General features: G+C 48.9%; 1 pseudogene; it reads right to left on the minus strand.

The window, feature by feature from the left end:
- Positions 1–455: 455 nt before the first annotated feature.
- Positions 456–1,740, minus strand: LOC146183033 (uncharacterized; annotated as a pseudogene).
- Positions 1,741–6,000: the final 4,260 nt, after the last annotated feature.

The following is a 6,000-nucleotide window of genomic DNA, read 5'->3' on the forward strand; positions in this document are numbered from 1 at the left end:
AGGGCACACAGTGACTGCCTCCTCGACGATGCCCAGACTGTTGCGAATAAAAATAACACACCCTGCCGAATTGCCAACAGCATGACACACACATACATTGTACCTATCTCTGAATGGTTGCACCATGCGGTTCGTTTGTTCTTCGCTTTCTACCTTCGTTTCTTGTATAGCGACCAAGTCCAATTCGTTTTCAAGAAATAGCCGACTAACTTGATATTGCCGCCGCCTCGCTGCCATTCCGCGAACGTTTAATGTGGCTACACGTAACGCAGACTGGAGGTTTACTGCCATTTAATTGCAAAACAAAAGGACCTCACGGCGCTTACCTCGGCAGTCTGGGAAGCAGTTGAGCATGTGCACTGGCTTTTTTGGTTGAGCCCGTAGACACTGCGAAGAGGCCTTGCCTCTCGGTCGAACCACCTTGAAGGCTTTGTCAAGTTCCTTATGCACAAACTTCACAATCCCTCTTTGCTACGAGGGCGGTGTCCCGACAGTATTCCGGTCGAGGGAGATGTTCGGCTTCGGTCTGAAGCTAGGTCGCCGTGGCATGACGGCTTTGGGGGCGGTCCCTCGTTGTTAGTGTAGTCAAGGCCGTCTCCTGCTCCCACGCTGTCCCCGTGCGTTATTTTTGAGTTCGCAGTAAATTCCATCGGCTCCCGCTGACTTCCATTGCCTGCGGCTGACGCTGCTCTTCGGTCACTACTAGACGCAGCCTTCGTAACTCCAGGTGGCTGCACGCCGTCCTGGGTGTGTTCGTCTGGCTGGCCCTCCGACAAGGTGCTCTCGGAGGACTTCTCAGCAGCCTCCGAAGGCGTCTTTACCTGTGTAGCAGGTGTCTCGCTTTTCGTGTCACGGCTTGCGGCCTGCGTGGAGCCTTCAGAATTTTCGGAAGACGTGTTAGGGTATCGCGTGGACAATTCCAGCCTCCCTTTCGCTGCTTCCTCGGCGTCGGCTTCATCCATAATGAGGTCTGAAGCGTCCTCTTGTTGCAGTGGTCCAGTAACACGTAACGCGTAAGTTTTAACGCACATGTCTTCCCGATGACCAAAGCGCCTGCATCGGGTGCAACGAGGAACACGACACTCGCGTCTAATGTGCCCCGCAGTCCGGCACCGGAGACAAAGCGGAGCTCTGCCCGGCACTACCACCAGAGCCAACTCTCCTGCTACGCGGAGCTGGTGCGGGAGGTCGTCCACCGAAACACCGGATTTCAGCTTGAGCCCAATTACTCTGGTCGTTGATGCTTTGTCCGCAACGCCACTGACCCGCCACTTTTCCTTCGAAATGTCCGTTACCTTCCCAAAAGGTGCAAGGGCAGATCGCACGTCGTCGTCGTGGACACCGTAGACAAGCCAGTGCAACTTCAGCCTCACGTCCTGGTTCATTGGATCGATGATGACGCATCGTCGTTCCTTCACCCTGAAATCACGCAGGCCAACATTTTCTTCATCCCGTCTCCGCTCTTGAATGTAAGCGCCCAGACGTGATTCATCTGGTACGCCCCCAAGACGATCACCTCGGGGAGCATATCCAGACCATCCAACGCATCACGGAAGTCTTCCACGCGATAAGGCCGACATCTCACATCAGCATGCAGAAAAACAGTATTTAAAACATTCCAACCTGATGGCAGTTGAGGCAAAATGACTTGATAATCCTGGTCCGGTAAGTCCGCAATCCTGTTTCCGCGACCCAGCAGGGCCGCTGTTACCGCTTCGTCGGAGCACATGATGGCACGTCCGTTCGCCTCGGCGGCCGGAAGTAGAATCGTTGCGCCACCGAGTCTTTATTTAAGTACCTTTTTAATTTGACAAGCACGATACATTGTTAAAAGCACCCGGGCTGCTTCAGCCGGTCACAAGTTAAAATGACTTGATTTGACCTAAATCATCAAGCACACTCATCCACGCGGGTGGGTCTTTCTGCGCTCGGTACGCATCACGTATATAACATACACTTTCCACAATGTTTTCCCTTGTAGACTGAACGTTTACATCTGCAGTGCGTACCACGATTTGAGTTTTCCATAAACTATGGAGGCCGAGGAGCATAATCATGTCATAAGGGACACCTGTGTCATCTCTGTCTGTTGGTAAATAGCGAATTCCAATCGGTGTTAAGGGTAGTTCCTTTTTTAGTGTACGTTGCAGGACATCCCAATAGAAGATCGCGTCCCAACATTCAATGAACACATGTTCAATGGTTTCTGGATTTTTGCACAGCAAGCAGTTCGTTGTCCATGGCACAAAAATGCCTTTGTCAGATAGCCATGTCTTAACCGGCAAGGTACCTGAGTGGAGTTTGAAAAAGAAAGTGTTTGCACTTGCTTTAAATGGCATCCTTTTAATTCTTTTAATAACATCTTGTCCTAGGCCTCCACAGTTTATTATACAATACAGAGGCACTGGCATGATTACATCTATAAGATCTTTGTACAAGTTTTTCCTCTTTACAGTGCTGAGATACTCTTGTGAAAACCGAATCTTGAGAAATTTCACCGAGTCAACAACTTCCTTCAAATAACTTCTAGCGCCACAAGTTGACGATCTCACAGTGGACACTATAAAATAAGAGCCCTGCTCAGACACACCTGCATCATTGAGCGCAGGAAGGGGTCCTTCTGATCCCTCATAAACATAAAACGGGACACAACCTGGCGAGCAAACAAATGCGCGAGACCCAGACCACCATCTTGAACTGTTCGAAACAAATTGTTTCTCTGACCCTCTCCCAACTTGAATTCCAATAAACACAGCAAACACCCTATGCATTTTTTGCGCATTTACACGCGACATAGAGAGAAACTGCAAAACATACCACACTTTGGCAATTAAAAAAAATGTTGCATACTGTTGCTCTCGCAAACATCGACATGTCTCGTTCTTGCCATGCGCTTGCTTTCTCGCTCACTTTTGACGTCGTCTCGTTCCAGCAATCTGCGCTCTTGTTATAGGGCTCGAGAGGCGCACCCAAGTAGTTCGATGGCATGTTTGTCCACTGCAGATTCTCGAACAACGGTGGTGCAATACCCCAGCTTCCGTGCCAAAAGCCCACACTCTTTTCCCAATTGATCTCAGCCCCAGTTTGCTGGCACAACCGCTTGGCGACGTCAACACGTTCTTGTACACTCTCGCGGTCACTGCAGAATACAGCAATGTCGTCTGCATACGCAAGAATTTTAACATTAGATGACTGAAACCTGAACGCATTGATTCGGTCGTTGTTAATAAGACTTAAACAGAAGGGCTCAAGGTAAAGTGCAAAAAGCAATGGCTAAAGTGGGCATCCCTGCCGTACGGAGGACCGCAGAGGAATGGGTTCACACAGGTTCTTATTGACGTATATTTGAACTGTACAGCTGCTGTAAACAATTTTAAGCCCGTCTTGGATTATGCTGCCCACATTTACATGTTCCAAAACTGATTACAGGACATCGCGCGCCACGCGATCAAACGCTTTCGACCGGTCTAGCTGTATCATTGCAACTCGGCCACAGAAGACATCACAGCACTCAAGGATACTTCGAGCAATGTGCGCATTTGTGCAGATGGTACGCCCTTTCACTCTGCACGTTCGGTGCGGTCCAACTAGGTCCGTGATGACACTCTGTAAACGTTTGCCAAGAATCTTCATATAGATCTTATAGTCGACATTTGTGAGGGTTATCAGGCCATAAGCCCCTACAGACAACATTTTTTCTCGGTCACATGTTTTGGGGATAAGCACAATGTGTGCAGTAGAAAACGAAGGTGGCATTTGTTTTACATTGTATGCTTCTGCAATTATATCGTATAGCAGCGGGCTGACTTCTTCTCTGAAAGTTTTATAGAAAGCAGCGCCTAACCCATCGGATCCTAGTGTTTTCCCAAGTGGCAGGTCCTCAATAGCCTTCTGAACTTCCTCTAAGCTAGTAGGCTGTTCTAAGCGCGCACGTTTCTCTTCGTCTAATCGAGGCATGAGGTGCAAAAATTCGTCCCATAGACTACCCTTTGCGCTTCTGTCATTCCCTATCAGTCCTTTGTAATGCTCAACAAACGCTCGCTCGATTTCTTCGCGGTCGGACGTTATTTTGTTGCGGTAGCGGGTCTGTTGAATTTCATGTTGTGCTGCATATCTGCTTTCATTACACAATGCACGCTTAATTGGCACTTCATCCGCCCACAACTTTTCGGCGCGCGCCATTATCACAGCCGCTCGGTACTTATCTGCCTCCAGAGCTTCAAGCTGGCTTTTAACTTCTCGTATTTCTTTTATGTACAAACCGGGCACTACTGTTTCCATACTTGTCAAAACGTCTAATTTGCACTCCAATTCTTTGATTCGTTTCTTTTCTCTTTGATGAAGGATAGTTCCTCGTTCTATCGCCTTCATCTAGACTGTGTTCTGAAAATTTTCCCACTTATCTACGCAGCTTGCTGATTTGACGCAAGGCATTTTGGTTAAGTCTATAATTTGTTTAACGAGGGTTTCATCCTCCAGCAATTTAACAATAAATTTCCAAAGTTTCCAGTTGAAACGAGTCCTATGTTTAATCCCAAAGCTTACAATAACAAGGCTGTGATCGCTGAAAGAAATATGTTTCACTTCATGTCTGGAACACATTGTCACAAATCCTATGCTTGCGTATACTCTATCTAGTCTTGCATTGCTACCTCGTTGGAAGTGCGTAAAACATGGCTGCGAGCCTTGAAACAACACCCAGCCCAGATCTTCCATGTCGTGTTCTGGAATTATGGCGTCGAGATACTGCGCACTTTGATCACGCACAGGGGTGATCGGCACTCGATCCTCTGACATGAAAACAGTTAAAATCACCCATCAAAACGACGCTTCTCTCGCAGTTCAAAAACACTTTGACGTTTTCAAAAAAACTAACACGTTCCTTGTAATTGTTAGGAGCATGCACACAAATCACTCTCCAAGAGCATCCAGAAAGGGTAAAATCGACAACCAGTAACCGACCCTCTTCGGATGTGACAATGGTTTCATTCCCAATTCCAAGATTATTTCTCAAAAATAACGCGCAACCTCCGGACTTTCCAACCGCGTGACACACGCAGACATTGTATCGGGACCGAAAAATTTCAACCAGGCGATCTGTGTGTTCCTCGCTCTCAATCTTAGTTTCTTGTAATGCGATTATATCCTATTCATTTTCTAAAAAGAGGCAGTTGACCTGACACTGGCGCTTCCTCGCCGCCAGTCCACGCACGCTCAGCATGGCTACGCGTAGTGGCAGTTGAATCTTTTGTTGCTCATTTTTAAAGGCACCCACTGCTCGCGCAGTGCTCACCTCAGGGTACCGTGGCGCTGAAGGGGGTTCCGCGTGTTGGAGCTCCACAAAGCGCACCGCCTCGCAATGATCACACGCACTTTCACAGTCCATGGCCAAAGTTTGACGGTCACGCTCATAGTTCCCTTCCATGGTATATCGTCTCCACCATGGCACGCTGATCCGGAAACCGACAGCAGTGCATTACAGCTGTACTAGCGCTATTCAGGCGCCTCTACCGCAGGCCGTATGTCTGGTGGAATATTTCGTCTTGACCTGTAGGGCGACCGTCGCGTCATTACCGCCTTGGTGGGCGGCTCCTCCGCGGGTGCTCCATCAGTTTGTCGGTCATCTTTCACAGTTTCGAGGTAAGCACGTTTTGTGGCTGTGACAGCAGCTTCTTCCAATGAGACATTATGGTGGTGTTCGACGAGAGGTTCGTCAAGTGTGCTAGCAGGGGCTTTGAGAGTAGGTGGCTGCTTTTCTTGGCTCGTCTTTTCCTCGGAGACGTGTTGCGGTACTGGAGGTGCCTCGGTCGGACTTGTGCCGCTAGGCCCAAAACTTGAAGTCTGCGTGCTCTTCTCGACGGTTGCTGCTTTGCCTCCAGCTGCCCTTGATGCTTCCTCTGCCTCCGCCTCGTCCATGACGTGCTCAGTCATATCGATGTTCCTTCCAGGCCCGGTCTTGGTTGCGTACGTAGGTACACACTCGCTTTCGTCGTGTCCAAA

Source organism: Amblyomma maculatum, chromosome 7 (genome assembly GCF_055883805.1).
Source record: "Amblyomma maculatum isolate TAMU_Amacu chromosome 7, ASM5588380v1, whole genome shotgun sequence".
In the NCBI taxonomy this organism is placed as follows: domain Eukaryota; kingdom Metazoa; phylum Arthropoda; class Arachnida; order Ixodida; family Ixodidae; genus Amblyomma; species Amblyomma maculatum.